Source organism: Manacus candei, unplaced genomic scaffold (genome assembly GCF_025592945.1).
Source record: "Manacus candei isolate 608988 ecotype Guabito, Panama unplaced genomic scaffold, ASM2559294v1 h1tg000028l, whole genome shotgun sequence".
NCBI lineage: Eukaryota > Metazoa > Chordata > Aves > Passeriformes > Pipridae > Manacus > Manacus candei.
The window spans coordinates 27,955,510-27,972,246 of NW_026138076.1; the positions used below are offsets into that span (position 1 = coordinate 27,955,510).

General features: G+C 39.3%; 1 protein-coding gene across 8 annotated transcripts in view; it reads right to left on the reverse strand.

The window, feature by feature from the left end:
- The window catches only part of FHIP1A (FHF complex subunit HOOK interacting protein 1A), an 86,697-nt gene that overhangs the window by 46,007 nt on the left and 23,953 nt on the right, over positions 1 to 16,737 (reverse strand). Inside the window, exon 1 of one of the 8 annotated variants that reach the window (XM_051790592.1) lies at positions 5,145 to 5,167. The exons of the other annotated variants lie outside the window; for them this stretch is intronic. The gene's annotated coding sequence lies outside the window, so the exon portion shown is untranslated. Of the gene's footprint in view, positions 1 to 5,144; positions 5,168 to 16,737 lie in introns of those variants that run through there. 8 annotated transcript variants of the gene reach the window in all.

A 16,737-nucleotide genomic window follows, 5' to 3' on the forward strand; every position in this document is an offset into this window, starting at 1 on the left:
TATTTCTCCAAAACTTAATGCACAATACAAAGTTCTCTTTCTCCCGGGAAAATATGGGTTTATAACTCTGTCTAAATTTAGGTAGCTATCTGTCACACAAAAAACCCTTTCATACTTCTCGGTATGTTCATTATAGTACACAGACTGTAGTAATTGGCCAGATAACTGGAATTTGTCATTTCTCTTTCTGTACATGATTAACTGAAACTACTCACTTTAGAGAGAATTACCACCCCAAGATACTTATCCACCAAGTCAACATGATTTCCTACACTCTGAAGTGAAAACATGTTAGTGACATGATGAACTAATGAATGAAGGGAATGAGTAAAAGCATATCACTACAGAGCTTCAGAACAACTGTTTCAGTGCACTGTAGGATGACAGAAGCTCATCACCAATTACTCCTTAAACCTAGTCAACTTAACAAGCTACTGAAATCTGAAAGGTCATTTTCATACCTCACCCTATGTACATGTATTGCCTGATAGCAGACAGGGCCTCATGATTAAGTGCTATATTTAGTGGATTGATACTTTTGAATGTAAATATATTTCTGTGGTCTTTTTTTCCTTCTTCAAAAAAATAAAAAGGAGAATAGAAAGAACAGAACACTGTGTGAACCAACATTGTTTGCTTCGGATATCTATCTGCAATTTAGCTTGGAGAAAGCTCCAGAAGCTAGTGAACTTCCTTTGCCCTAAATTATGTTCAAGGCTTGGCAAAGAGAAAAGCACTTGCAAAATTATTTTTATGATTATCAATTCCCAAATCTGGGAAAAACCACTGACTAAATATTACTGTTTAAGATGAGACCAACAAATCACTATAGCACACTGTTCGCTGAAGAACAAGGATGAGGAATAATCAAATTCTGTGATGAACGAAGATGAAAACAAAAGGAAAAAAAAAGGCAAAATGAGCACTCCTTACAAAATCCAATCATGTCCCTCCAGTTTCCTGTTCCCATAATGCACAAAACCCCAGGTATAGGAAACTGCATAAGAACACTGTTTTTCTTCTCCCTTTTTATTCTAACTCAGAGCAGACAAGCAGAACTTGAAGATTCATTTTATATTAATTCCTACAGCAAACTCAAGAACCTCAATAAAATAACACTTCCCTATCTGTGAGCATAGATCCATGAAAAATCAACCTCTCCTCCTGCAGTGACACCCTTATTTAAAAATATTAGTACAGATTTGCAAGTTGGGTGGACTTTGACAGATTATGGCTTTCTCTCTGTACATTAAAGTTTTTGCTTTTAATACATATGGTAGTAAACAACAAAATCCAAAGTGGATTGTTGGCATTTTTATGATGTTTAGTGCATAAAAAGCCAGATCAAAGAAAAATTTACATGTTATTTATATTTCCATTTCTGTTTAGTTTCATTGCATTTTCTACAGGTGGTAGATATTTTTCCCTTGAAGCTTCTCCAGCTTTCCTAGGAATAAAATTATTTATGTCGTGTAAACAGTGTTAAGTTGGCCATTATGCAGAGTAAAAATTAGTGATTCATCTCTGATACCCTAAGACAAGTCTGCTCTACTATGAAAATACTTTACATTCTTACACCACCCAGTCTTGTGCAAATGGAAACTAAGTGACATTACAGCATCTTCTGTTCTTGTAACTACCTTTCCTGGCTAATGAGACATATGAATGCACTGGCAAGAAAAGTAATACATATAGTCTATACAACACCTGTCTTAGACATGTTGCCAGCATGCAAAAAAAAAAGAAACTGATAAACAATCAAAGGAACAATTGGGGGGGGAGGGGAATGACTGAGGTAATCTGACACTTTCATAACAATTCTAACAAATTTTTTCAGTCTTGCCTTTGAACCGTTGAGAAAACATGAACAGAAATATAGGTGTCTTTCTAGTCCAGCAAGGAATGAAGATAAACCAGTAACTTGAACACCCTGGAGGGTAAATGAAGGCAAATAACCTAACAAATTGCAAAGACTATTCATCTCATAAAGGGAGTGCTCTGGAAAACACCGAACCTAACAAACATACCTACTAAAAAGTGGAGTAAGTATCAGAATAAAGTAAAAATAAAATGTAATTACTATTTGAGCCTTTTAACACTTGGAATGATCAATATTGAAGGCCTGCTAAATAAGGGAGTTGGATGTCAGCCCTGGCAGGAATGCTTCTCGGTATAGATAACCAAAAGCCAAACCACAGCCTCTCCCATCTAATTTTGTAACACCTATGGAGACAGGCGTGGGAATGCACAGGTTCCACCCATCAACAGGTTGTTCTTCCTGCCTGCACAGCTCTGAAAGTGGGGAGTGTCTGTGTATGTCTTTGGGAACCCTGCTTCTTCTCACCTCTACTTCTGCCCTTCCCTCTGAGGCTGTTGGAGCTGCAGAAGCTACAGTACACCAAGGTTTGGGGGTTTTTTCAAAGTAGTTGGAGTGTTCTCTTATCCCCTAGGCCTGAAGTCCAGTACCTCTCCTCTGCCATTTTTTCTCCTTAATTTTTCAGTTCACCTTTACAATTTCCTTGAAAACTGGTAATAAATGTGCTATCTGAATTTGCAAACTGAGCCTTACACAAAGTCAGATCTGACACACAAGTCCTCAGAGAGCTCCAAAGGAGAACCACAAGCTAGAGGCAGAAGCAGTTCAAAGAGGTATGAGAAAGTCTGTCTGTATGCACAGGCCTTGAGTGTTAGTCAGCTGTAACCACTGAATGTTTGGAAGTGAGATCTCAGACTTTACTCCTGAGGATATGGTTCTTGACACTGAATTACAAATTTATGGTTATTTTTTCAACCTCTCAATTGAAAGGCGAAAAAGACTATGAGAGTCAGAAAGCCTATGTCAATTTGTTGTTTTCATGGACCAGTTACAAAGTACTTTACTACGTGCAAAACTGTTACATCATTCACCAGTTATCCCTCTGCTGAAACAAAACTGTCATCACATATATTTCCATCTCTGTTCTGTCTTCAAGTCCTCCTTGCCTCATAGACACCATTCTACTTGCACTGTAATTCATGACATGGCCACTCCAATAATAAAGCCCTTCACCATTGTTTCAGAATATGTCATCTCTCCATTAGGCAGTGTTGTGAGATCCCTGCTGTTCTCAAGTATACCTGTACTCTGAAGGACACAAACCTTCAGCCCTGAGAGTCACAGAATGTCTCAGGAGCCCTTCAGTGACATTATGAGAGCATTTGCACACAATCAAGCGTCTGCGATGAAAAACTAAATGAAAATAAATGGTGCTGTAAGTCAGCACTAAACCAAATACATGCAACTAATGACAAATTAATGAAGGATAGAAGAAAATCCTGCTCTTGTGAGACCCCACCCGGAGTACTGTGTCCAGCTCTGTAGTCCTCAGAACACGAAAGCGGGTCCAGAGGAGGATCACAAAGATGATCTGAAGGCTGAAGCACCTCTCCTACAAGGACAGGTGGAGAGAGCTGGGGTTCTTCAGTATGAAGAAGGCTCCGGGGAGACCGCATTGTGGCCTTTAATGAGGCTTACAAAACAAAGGGAGAGCAGATAGTCATAGAACAACGGGGAATGTTTTTAAACTAAAAGGGGAGAGGTTTAGATTAGATGTTGGAAAAAATTCTTTACTCAGAGCGGGGTGAGGTACTGGTTGCCCAGAGAGGTTGTGGATGTCCCATCCCTGGAAGTGTTCAAGGCCAAGTTAGATGGGGCCCTGAGCAATCTGGTTTAGTGAAAGGTGTTCCTGACCATGGTGGCAGGATTGAAACTGGATAATCTTTAAGGTTCCTTCCAACCCAAGCCATTCTATGATTCTATGAAAACTTCTCTTCAGGAGTACTGATACCAAAAGTGCACATGTCTACAACTATGGATACCACAATGATCAACCTAACTGGAAAGAAGTGGTCCCCGAAGTTGCCAACACTTGAAAATTCAAGTCCGCTAGATTCCAAGCAGTGGTGTGGCAATGTCTCTCCATCCTCTAAATCAGCAGGACTGGGAGCCAAGATCCATGGTTTTCTCTGACAAAGGAAAAAGTGAGTTTTCCCTGTGACAATGTATCTATCTACCAACTCAACCAACAACAAGATTAACACAAAAAATGAAACACTGTACTGTGCGCATAGTAGATGTACCACCTCTGGTAGCAGTCAGTCAACAGACTCTGTGTATCCATGAGGGTAGTAGCTACTGCTATTACAAAACAGTGCTACAGAGCTGTCCAATCTCACACCCTTCAGCTACAAAGGGGTTTAAATCTCAATTTAACACAGTATGGTAAGAAAAGAGATTCGACTTGCACCTCTGGCAACCATTTAAACAAATTCTCTTATGCTAGAGCATATATATCTGAAGTACCATTATATCATAGAATATGCTGCGTTGGAAGGGACCCATCAGGATCCTCAAGTCCAACTCCTCACCACACATAGGAATGTTGCTCTAGAAAGAGGTGCAATCATTAAAGAACTCAATCCGAGAAGGCTAGTATACATTTTTCAAAATAAAGATCACATGGAAGCAAACCTGAACCAAATCAGCTTACAAGTGGAATGACTGAGTTTTGTTGCCTCAGACACCAGAACCAACCCTGCTCACTCCCAGTCACTGAATCTTATAAACATTTACTAGGAAACCTTCAAAGCCTGAAAGTTTCTAGATGGATTGAACAAGTTTCTTTGGACTCAGACAAGATTGTATGAGCAATTTGCTGGGAAAAAGTATCAAAACTGGACTTAGCAGAATAATTACTTCAAATGTGTTTAACTTCCTCTTACTTGCTGTGAACAGCATGCAGGGCACACACAGTGATCATCATGAGCGGCAGTGGTAACTGCCTGCATGCAAGAGCTCAAGCCAGGAGACTTAACAGTCTCCTCCAGCTCTCTTCCATTTTACATGAGCCTAAGGAAAATCACTGAGCCCAGTTTCTCCCTTAATATATGAGCCACAGAGTTCTGGAGCCCTCTGATTATTATTCAAGCAGTAAGTCATCATTATTCAGTTGACAGTCTAGCTGTTTACCTGCCCCGAAAAATCTCAGAATCCCTACGCACCACACTCAGATTACACACTTAAGACTTGCAGCCCCTACTGGAAACTTCTACTTGGCAAAACACTTCTAAACCCATGGCCTACAAGTAATGAATTCTCATCTTACCTTCATTTCTATATTTTGGCATTGTGCAGAAGAGATAAGACACAATCAAGGCCCTCTAAATGAAAAAAAAAAATAAATAAAACACATGAAGTGTTTCAGAACACCAGTGAGAGGATTTCATGCAATGTATGGCTATTATTAGATTGCTATTTTGCTTAGTAGATCAGAGGATATAATCAGCAGATGATGCAGCCATGATTTGTGAAGCACAGCCTTATTAAAAGCTAATGAGATAAACGAGTTAAAATTTACATTTTGCTCCGCTGATAAGGTTCATTGGCACACTTAACTCCAACACCATGGTTTGAATATTAAACCCACTTATTAATGTCTAGTAAAGCTAATTATAATGCTGAGTGGCATTAAACTATAATAACCAAGCAGGATGTTAGAATCACATCTTTCAGTATTACTGTAGCTCTGAAGTTAAGTGTTCTGCACGTGGAAATAAATGCCTTTTGAGTTCATGCTGTAAGAAAGTACCAGCCTTCTGTGACTTTTTCCTGACCCTTCTGAGAGCCCAAAGCCATATTCTTCTAACAAAGTAGAAGGCAGGTAAATATCACTTATTACTATGATTTCAACAGCGTCTGTCTGTCTTATTGTAGTAACAGTAAGGATTAAAAGTATTTTTTTATCTACAATATATGACATTTACACTTGTCATATACTCTCTAAACTGTTTAAATTAACAACAAAAGCCTGGAAACCATATCTGTTTGATTTAACTCTCCTTTTTCACCATCTTCTGTCAAAACTAGAAATATCACTATAAAAACACCACCATTTACTGAAAAGAATACTGAAAATACAATTTAGGCCTTACACTACCCTATATCTTCTGATGTCGCATCTATGTGAGCACCTCAAGCGGACAACAATCATTTTTAAGGATAACGTAAGAGGACACAGGCCATAATATTCTTTCCATTTTAATCTCCACAACGTATCTGTCCTGTGACAGCAATGGAAAGAAGGTAAGACAGGGGATAATTAAGTGCCAGATATCCATGGATCAACAGTACCCAGTGTGAGGACTCGCATGAGTCAGTCCAAAAACAATCTTGCATAAGCACAAGCTTGAGATGCACAGATCCTCTGGGGTCTCCCCATCTCAAGACAAGAGTGGCGTCAGCTCTCCTTCCATGAAGAGAGTCATGGAAGGTACAGGACTGCTCGACAGCCATCATTACCTTTTAAAAGTAGAATATACAAAAAGAATTACAACAAAAAGCATAAAAACAGTACAGATAAAACCTCCGCTTTTTATTTGTAAGGTAATACTCAAAAGCAGACATTCATTATGCACACAAAAAAGGCATTGCAGAACTCCTAGATTTTTTTTCTTCTGTGAGGCAAAGCAAAAAGGTACTTGCAGTGTGACAATAAAAGAAACTAGCAGAGCAAATCATGTGTAAAACATTAAATGCAACTGCTTTTTGGCACACGTTTTTGTTCCTTTCAATTTATCACCCAATTTAAACATTCAGCTTGTAATGCACTCCACTCCACTTACTTCAGCCCAGCTTTAAAATACAGGCATGCCATGTTTCAGCAGCAGAAGCAAAGAAATGCAGTGCAGCTCAGAACAAAAAGATTCAGTATGTGCCTTGCTGTGAAGCATTCCCACGCATCCCTGGTTGTAGGAATCCATAGGTATTCACTGGAACCCCTGAGTCCATGCTGCACAACACAAAAAAAGGAGAAAGACAAAGAGAGAGCAGTCTACTTCAGTGGTAGACTCTAGCGCCACAAACTCACTGCCAGATGAGCCTCCACCAGACCCTTTTAGCTACTGAGAGCACAAGTTATGTCAAAGGAACACACACCCACCATTCCCTCTGCCACACTCTTCATATGGTTCCTATGGTACACATCAGCCAAACCTGGAACAGAGTGGTTTTTGAGTGTTCAAATTTATCCCTCCCAAAAATCTGTCTTGAAAATAGATACTTGTGACTTTGGAAAAGCAGAACCATCAAACCTCTTTGCCTGAGGGAAAATCCTGCCAGTCTGATTTCACAGGAGCAACTCTCTCTACACAGGTTCTTCCCACAGAGTGTAAAGTGCCCTCTGCAGTCTTTTTCCTCCAATACATTGCACTAGATGTGGCTTTTCCCAAGCCATTTTATGAGTATGGTTTGTTTACTAAAAGCATCATCAGAGAAGCTCCTCCAATTACTCTTTCAACTATGCTAATACTTGGTAGGTTATTCTGAATCTAAATGTTTCAATACTTCCCTGCATCTGTAATCAACAGATGCACCTAAAGCATATTATATTTTTAAAAAAGAGACAGCCAGCAGCACAGTATTCCCACAGGCAGCCTTGCCAGGAAAAGATATGTGGTAAATAATTAATTTTCCTAGGTTAACTTGAATTCCAGACTAGCATTTGTGAGCATCAGTGCCATGGAAAGGCAACTAACAACTCTAGTTTGTATTCTTGTCCAGTAAAAGCTTTGCCTTACATGCAAGCACTGATAGCAAAAGTTTTATCATCTCAGAGACAGGAAAAGTAAAGAACACTTACAGAAGACCAGCAAAGTCTATTCTGTAAAACGCAAAGAACTCGGAACTCTGTGTTTGGCTACTCCTGGGGTTTTTTAATTATTTCTTTCTTTGACTGTTGATGTGCCAAACACAGAAAGGTGCTAAGCACCGATGTCAGACTGCAGCACACAGAAGCCTCCAGTATAATCTACCCTAGAAATAATTAAAGACTTCATTCACCGCTTACTATGATTTCTTTTCCTACCTTGCAGATGTTTGGCAGGAAGGCTGGGGACAATTCCAAACACAGAGGGAGAGTGGCACATTCCAGACAAATCTTCTTTCCAAAACTGATCTTAAGCTTAGCAGTTAAACACAGAAAGGTTTCAAATAGCACATAAAATATTACAAATAGTACCAGTGTACATTCGTGGCTTGAAGTGACTGAACATTCATACAGACTATCAACTGTGATGCCATATCATACTTCAAAAAGGTAACTGATTTAATTCTTTTACCACTTCTATTTGTTGCCTCAAAGGTGCTGGTAGATCATAACAGACAAAGAATAGTTCATACAATCAGGTACAAGCTGGTATTTCAGAAAAGGCTTTGCAGAAGGTAGTTCATTTTCCCTGGAAATGGTCCATGAAAATGGGCTGAAAAAATATCTAAATAAATATTTAAGAAACAAACTTCATTAACATATTGCTTATGCATTGATTTATGACAAATCAGGTGTTTCTTAAGTAACTCTATACCTGCTGGTACCCATAAAGGGAATGGAAAAGCCTCTCACATTTAGTTTCCCTTCCAAGTCATGGAACTCAGTCTAATACCCCTGGAATTTTTCTTCCAAGTTTGATTTTTTATTTGACTCTTTGACTGAGAGCAAAGTTGATGGACTTCAAGATCCTACTTCCTTTCATTTCAGTCGGCTGAATTTTTAGAGGATCAGAATACAGTTATATATTTCTTTATAATGGAGCTGCATTACAACCATGATAAAGAAATGGGAGAAATGTTCTGCTCTGTTCATTACAATCAATAGATTATGTAGCTCAGTCACACAGCAGAAGGAATTATGAAAAAAGAAAGTAATCTTTAAACTATTAATATTTCCAGAACAACTTTTCTTTTAGATACACACATTCCCACCTCCCAAACACAGCTAATAATGTCAGAAGCCCTGAGATTCATATGGTCAGAATGACTAATATTTACATTAAGCAAATGTATTGCCATAGTAACACAGACACCACAGAGTTATCTACCTGCCACAGCTCACTAAATTATTTAGCATGCCAATACTACAGTGACACTGTGTAAATGATCACATTCATTAAGAGAAGAGTATGTGCTGAAAAACTGAACATTAGACAGCTATATTTATTGCTATGAAAAAAACCAACAGCACCAGTATTGAAAAAAATAAGCAGAGAGGCACAGAGGGAGGCTCTAGCCTGTAGCAGAAGAACACACCTTGAAAATTTTCATCTAAAACAAATGTCCACATCCGCATTCCTGTGCAAAGCAGCACAAACAATAATCTCACTTATGGGACATAAGGCCTATCCGCTGTGGTCAGAACAAACTGAGACATCAGTTGCTTCCCAAATTACATTTTTGGGTAGTCACTAAATTTATTTAATTTGCATCTTATATTGCCAAAATATTATTCTACATTGTGGGATTACAAGAGCTAGTGCACATAAAATATTCAGAAACAACTATGGCACACCCTGAGAAAGTTGTTGTTCTTCAATGGTCAACAGATTTCTAGTTAGAAGAGAGGTGCAATACTTTGGGTGTTGGTCTGCCACCTCCTCCAAGCAGCAGCAGATGATGGCAGGGATCTAAGTGGTTTGTGTAACCCACTATCTTCAACCTAAGTTAAAGCTTTTGGAAACCTCAAGCACTTCCTGCACTATGGATATTTTCCCCTAATCATACGGAATGGCAGAATCAATGACAGATCAAGAAAACAAAGGACAGCTCAGGTCAACTCTTGTGACCAGATGGATTTCTTCCTAATTTTTATCAGCTATAGTCCCTTCTTTTATTGGGCACAAAAGAAGTCTCTCTTTGAATTCAAAGTAGCAAAGACAGCACTTAAGAGGCGCAGCACAAAGATCCAGGCACAAAATTAACCCAGCCCAGCTCTAACCAACTCCTGCTCTCTCTGATCTTTTTAATTCTTCATGGGCTCGATTTACATTATTTCAATGCAAGAGAATGCTTTAAATAATTTCTTCTACTAAATTTTTATGAAAATAAGTCTGGCATACACCCTTCTCTTATTATTCACTTGCATGGAAATGACACAAAGTCCTACTTAAAGACATTTTCATGGTACTAGCAACAATCAAATCCAGCCTCAAACCAACAGATTACCACAACAGATACTCATGTGGAATTTGACCTTGAGAGACACAATTTTCAAAATATTGAAGTGTTTGGCTGTTCTCTAGAGAGAATACTGCTTAAATAACAAGAGTCTGCTTGTCTTTAGCAAGTTATTTTAATTAAGAATTATTTAAGAACTGAGTTGGTCCTCCAAAAAGTTTAATACCGAAAAGTTTACTGCCTACAAAAGTCAGGTCATCTCCCAAAAGTACTTAGGTTGTGAACCTATGGAGTCTCCACTCAGTATGCCACTTGAGATTGTGAGTTTAACAGAATGTCTGCTGTTTGTGGAGAAATATCTGCATAAGATGAATACTGCTCTTAGGATTGTCAATATATAAAGGATCGTATGAGAAGCAAGTGCCTAGCAGACTAATTAGCAGCAAAGAATAGAATTATGCAAAGCCTCCAGATTCCAGCCAGAGCTATCAATTACATTTACATGTTACAAATCACCTTGTCGATGAAGTGCAAGCTGGAAGTAGGAAGTCACCTTCAAGTATTCAGCACCTTAAAACACATTTGCAATGGAGTTAGTGGGGCTATCTGCTTGGTTTGTTGGAATAATTTAAAATGTGCACTAATACCTGAAATGTTTCTATGACAATTGAGCACCCAGATAAAGTGGCTGAGATAAGCCCTTACAATTATAGATAAGAAAGACTAAGCAAATAATAGAGGTATCCAAACACTAACCTTAAAATCCACTTAGGTTCAATTTTCTCTCACAACTCCCATCCTCCCAAGCTTATAACTAAGAGCACTAAAAAAGTCAGCCCTGCTACATAAACCACAATTAATTCTAAACACAAAACCTGTGTTCTGTTTTCAAGCCAACAGTGAGTAGGTGAACCCCAAAAGTAATGGCAATCCACAGAAATACTGGCTGAATTTCATTAGGTTTGGCTCAGCACCACTACCACTGAATCCAAACTGTCTTCTACAGAACAATTCAAGTAGCAGCAACACAAGCCACTTGGGGCTCCAACAGGAATCCTTTACCTATCAGATGTTTCTGTGTGTGCTATGCATGGTGCTACAGTATGCTAAAATAAATCTTTTCAAAACATAATATTAAGGAAGTTTAACGTGACATCGGCTTACACACAGCAGAACAAGAGCTAATAATGACTGCAGATGAAGCTGAACTGAATTCAGGCAGAATGGGCACCTCTGTGCTGAGCCTCTCAGTGCTTCCCATTCCAGGAACACGTCTCCAAGATGGTTCTATACAGCAACTGTTTCTTAAGTTTAGTTTTTATCAGGCAAAACTGGTTGCTGTTAGTTGCAGTGAGACACACTGACTTGTGAAACATTAAAGACAGATTTTATGTAGTGCTGTGCCATGTCATGCCAACTCCCAACACACCTGAACTATTTTCAGATCTGCAGCATGGTTAGTTCACAGTTCAGATAATCTGACAACATACAACTGTGAGCTGACATTATGCATCTACGGTCAATATGGATTATGAACATTTTGCACATCATAAATTATGAAATTATATAATCTGACATAAAGCATACTGCACAACAAACAAGATTTCTTTTAGGTTTTCCCAGTGATCAAATGTAACTGCTATTTGAATTCTCTTAACCAGTACACAGAGTAGCAGGTTCAGAAGAAATGCAAGGTATGAAATTTCAGTATCACTTATCTTTAAAATATGACTTTAAGCAAAATGGTTTTATTGTATAAAAGATGAGTATATACAACAAAATCTCACCCCCTATAAGGCTTTTGCATGACTGTTGTAAATAGACCTATCACACACATAAACAGGTAAATTAAGCTCTACCTGAGCCCAAACTAGCACAGTACCAAAATCCCATATCTGTGGAGCACCTTGCCAAAAAAACCAAACAACTTTATACAAAGAGAGTTAAGAGCCGATACTGAGGTTTTGTTTGTTTTCAAGGTGTTACAGTATCTGCTAAATACAACTAGCAAGAACATCCTAAGTGTTCAGATGACTCATCAAAATCCATGGGAAACAACACAGCAAAGACTGTAGCTATAGCTGGAGAGTGAGAGCTGCTTTTATTTTTACTAACCCAGAAAGATAATTTCCACATTCTACTCTTCTCAGCCAGAATGGGAATGGAGCCCTTTGTTAGGGTTAGCTCTCACACTGGCAACTGCTTTTATACATAGCAGGGAGACTGAAGAGGTAAAGCTTAGTATTACTGCCTCAAGCTCAGGACTTTAAAAGGAGTAGTCTTTTCCCACTTTGCATACCACAACAACTCAAACAACTCCCTAGAGTAACGAACTCTGCCCTTTTCCCCTTCCCTCATGCCCCCACAATGAAAAAGTATCATTGCCATGTTCTCTGACAGAAACTTCCAGTCCAGACACACCAAACAGGATTAAGGAAGGCATACTCTGCCCATCACTGAGATCCTATCTTCTAAGCCATGATTTACTTGTAGCTCTGAATTTCTCCCACACTTTCAAAACTACTTATAACAATCAAAAAGACCTCTGAGATCATCAAGTTCAACCTTTGACCAAACACCATCGTGTCAAATAAAACATAACACCAAGTGCCACATCCAGTCATTTCTTGAATACTCCCAGGGGTGGTGACTCCACCACCTCCCTGGGCAGCTTGTTCCAATGCTTAACCGCCCTTTTAGTAAAGAAATTCTTCCTGATGTCCATCCTAAACTTTCTCGGGCACAGCCTGAGGCCATTTCCTCTTTTCCTGTCACTAACAGCCTGGGAGAAGAGGCGGACCCAACCTGGCTACAATCTCCTTTCAGCAAGTTGTAGAGAGTGATAAGGTCACCCCTGAGCCTCCTTTTCTCCAGGCTAAACACTCCCGGCTCCCTCAGCTGTGGCTCATAGGACTTACTCTCAAGACCCTTCACGAGTTCTTTTGCCCTTTTCTAGACATGCTCCACCACCTCAATGTCCTTCTTGCAATGAGGGGTCCAAAATCGAACACAGTTCTTGAGGTGCAGCCTCACTGGTGCCGAGTACGGGGGAGAACCATTGCCTTGGTCCTGCTGGCCACGTTATTTCTGATTCAAGCCAGAATGCCATTGGCCTTCTTGGCTACCTGGGCACACTGCTGGCTCATGTTAAATGGTTGTTGACCAGCACTCCCAGATTCTTTTCTGCTGGGCCACTTCCCAGCTGTTCTTCCCAAGCCTGTAGCAATATGCCTGGGGTTGTTGTGACCCAAGGGCAGGACCCAGCTCTTGGCCTTGTTGAACCTCATACTGCTGGTCCATGGAGTCACAGCCCATCCAGATCCCTCTATAGAGACTTCCTACCCTCCAGCAAATTAACACTCCTGCCTGACTTAGTGTCGTCTGCAAACTGACTGAGGGTGCACTCAATTCCCTCATTCAGATTATCAATAAAGCTATTAAACAGGGCTGGCCCTAATACTGAACCCTGGGGAACCCCACTAGTGACCAGCCACCAACTGGATGTAACACCATTCACCACCACTCCTGGGTCCAGCCCAATGATCAGGGCAATTTTCTTACAATAATTCCTGCATATCTAGAATAAGGCTTTTAATTATTCAGTCATTTGGTGTCAGCTGATCTCCCACAGACAACCTGCCAAATTGCTGAAGGTATTGTGTGAATGATAAAAATAAAAATCGGTACAATCAAAAGAAGTGAGTAAAGAAACAGATCAGAGAGAACTAATCAATTTTTTCCCCCTCCTCCCTGCACACAAACACACATGTCTCAAAACCCCACTCACAACTGGCACCAGGGGCACTGGAATAGGATAACACCAGAAGCTCAATAAAGTAAGGCAGCAGCTATCTAAAGTTTTTTAGCTAAAATAAGAGAGGTCCCCTCATGATGGATGCCCATGAACCCAAAAGTCTTAAATGAATTCAATAAATGCAGAATTTGTAAAAGTTTTGATATGACAGAATTCAACCAACAGAAGAACCATGTCTCTGATTCAACAAAGGCAAGCAGAAATTGGGTGGACAAATCCATGAGGACCTGAACAGACTGCCTAACAAATATAACCTTTACCTAGACTCTACCTCCTAATTCTGTTCGTAAGAAGAAAAAATAAAAATCTGTGCTGTTCACTCCAAATTCCCTTTCACTTAATCTACTTAACCTGAGGCAAGACTGGAACAAGCATTCCAAGCAGGAAGGCAGAAGAACAAAAGCTCCTCTTCACTCCAAAATTAGATTATTAACACTATTTTAAACACAATTTTACCAAGCTTACTACACCATTTTATCACAGTAAGTACTTACATAATGCAAAACTCCTATCAGCTTTCTTTGTTCCAGTAAAACAGTTTTCAAACAAACTTAAATATCCAAAGAACTGCAAGGTCCTGCACCTGGATTGGGGCAATCTCAAGCACAAGTACATTGTTTTTGCACAAAAACATACTTTTGTGTCAAACTGCTCAATTTGAATGCCTGTTGTGTGTGTTCATGGACACTTTTACTGCAGGAGCTCCAAGTAGTGCAGAATTAAGGTAGGGAAGTAACTGCTACCATCCTTTAGTTATTGTCACTGCCTAGTTCAGAAGAACTAGAACTACAACCCATGATCTTCAGTGGCTGGTAGAGGAAGAAGAGCTACAGAAATATATGAGACAACAAAGCAAGAGAGAAGAAAAATTAGAGGGAAATGCAGAGGAAAAGGATAGATGCAGGTAAGCAAGGGTCACTTAACAGACCAGTGTCTGTCATCTCTCCCTCCACTTGCAGCATCATTCCTGAGGCACAGCTTTTGGTTTATCAGAACAGAGTAAATGGAGCGAGATGGAAATAGCAGAACTGAAGGAAACAAAACCAAGCTTTTTTGTTTTCCAGGCAAAAAGTGATGGAAAGAAATAAAGAAAAACAAGAATGGAAACCAAAAGATACATATACAAGCACAAAATACACACATGGCAATACATATACAAGTCAATATATGTTGCTGTTAGGAGTCGAGCTGCTGCATACTTCATACAGAGGCAGACTTACTCATAAGGTATTTCTAAATTCATGTTCAAACCCCACAGGTGCCTTACCTAAAGCATATCAAGTCCTCAATATCTACACCTTGAACATAAAAATTACAGTTTCAGATGCAGAATCTTGCCATTAAAAAAAATGAACGATTACATATGCATTAAATAAACCTTATGCCATTTATGTCCTCGATTCTTTATGTGTCAAAACACACACAAAACCCCCCCCCCCAACTTCCAACAGAATAGAAAGCAAATAAACAAACAAAACCCCCAGACACAGGCCCAGCTTACTACGCATTATTAAAATGCCAAGCACAGTAGGTTGTTAATTTTTCACTTGAAGTAACTGCATAACTTGGTTGAGGAATTATTCAGTTCTAAAAACTCTGTAGCCATTTCATTTCACCTTTCATTTTCTATCATCCGTAAGTCAAAATCATGTATGCAGTTTAATGAAAAGTAAAGTGCGTAAGTCCTTGAATCCCAGGTACAGATGGGATGAGCTGTGAGTGATTTTCTCGCCAAAATTAATAAACAAGAAACCAAAATAAAAATTGAAATACACAGAGATCTTAGTAAAAGCATAGCAAGTCAGAGGCATTTTTATCACACTGGAAAAAAAATGTCTTCTTTCTATAAACCCAAGATACATTTTCAATCTTTTTGCCATCTATCCATGCTATGCATCATGAAGATAGATGGTGATAAATGAGTGGAAATAGAATGGTGATAGATGAATGGAAAGAGAATGGTGATAGATAAAAAATAGTGATACTCAAGAGTACAAGCAGCTTAAACAGCACTTTGAGTATAAAGATAAGCATATGAGCAAGAAAATAATTTTCTATATTCCACAAACAAACACAGTACATCTCCAGGGACAGATTCCTCTTCTGGGAATACCCTCCTGCTATTAACTGAGCAGGAGTCAGGGTCAGGGAATGATGCAGAGTCAAACTCGTGGCAAATAAAAAATTTAACCACAACAGATGTGCGTTTACCTAACAGCTGCTCTCCTGACTCTAAACAAAAAGAGGTCTTTAAAAACTTCTTAACACTTAAGCCTCTAAGGGATGCTTGCTTAAACAGTCTAGGAGATGGGAAATGTACACACTGACCCCTTCCAAAAGGGTGATTGGAAGATCACAGACTGGGCGACTCTTTGTATAAAATGCTTAATATCCACCTGGGCTGCACTTTGGAGGTGCAGAAGCTGTCACCTGGTCACCTGCACAAATAACTGTTCAGGCTGTGAGCATGCTGAGGGGAGGGAAGCTTGTGGCATCATCTCACTCAGCACTTAGGGAAGTGGGAATCCCATTTGCAGGGATCATTTGTTCCAACCACTCCCCTACAGATAATTTAAAGACAATTAGTCTCCATCATGAGATGTTTGCTGCTTTTGTATGCTACTACAGCACATTTTATTAAGAGGCTAAACTAAGATGGCATACCATACAGGTTTAAAAAGAAAGATGTAAAAAAAAAATCACTCAGCACAAATTCTCTGATTTGATAGGAGAGAAGAGTGTTGGGGGCCTATGTCCTCCTCCAGAAGTACCCAGCACCAGGCTTGTCGCAATTAGATTCAAAGCCCATAATGTTTTAGAACACTTAAGAACTTTTTGGAAGTTAATAGTGACATGGTAAATGAAACATGCTGACAGAGTACACTGTCCTATTATTAGTAACATGCTAGTCAATACAAATACTTTTAAAAACACAGATGCA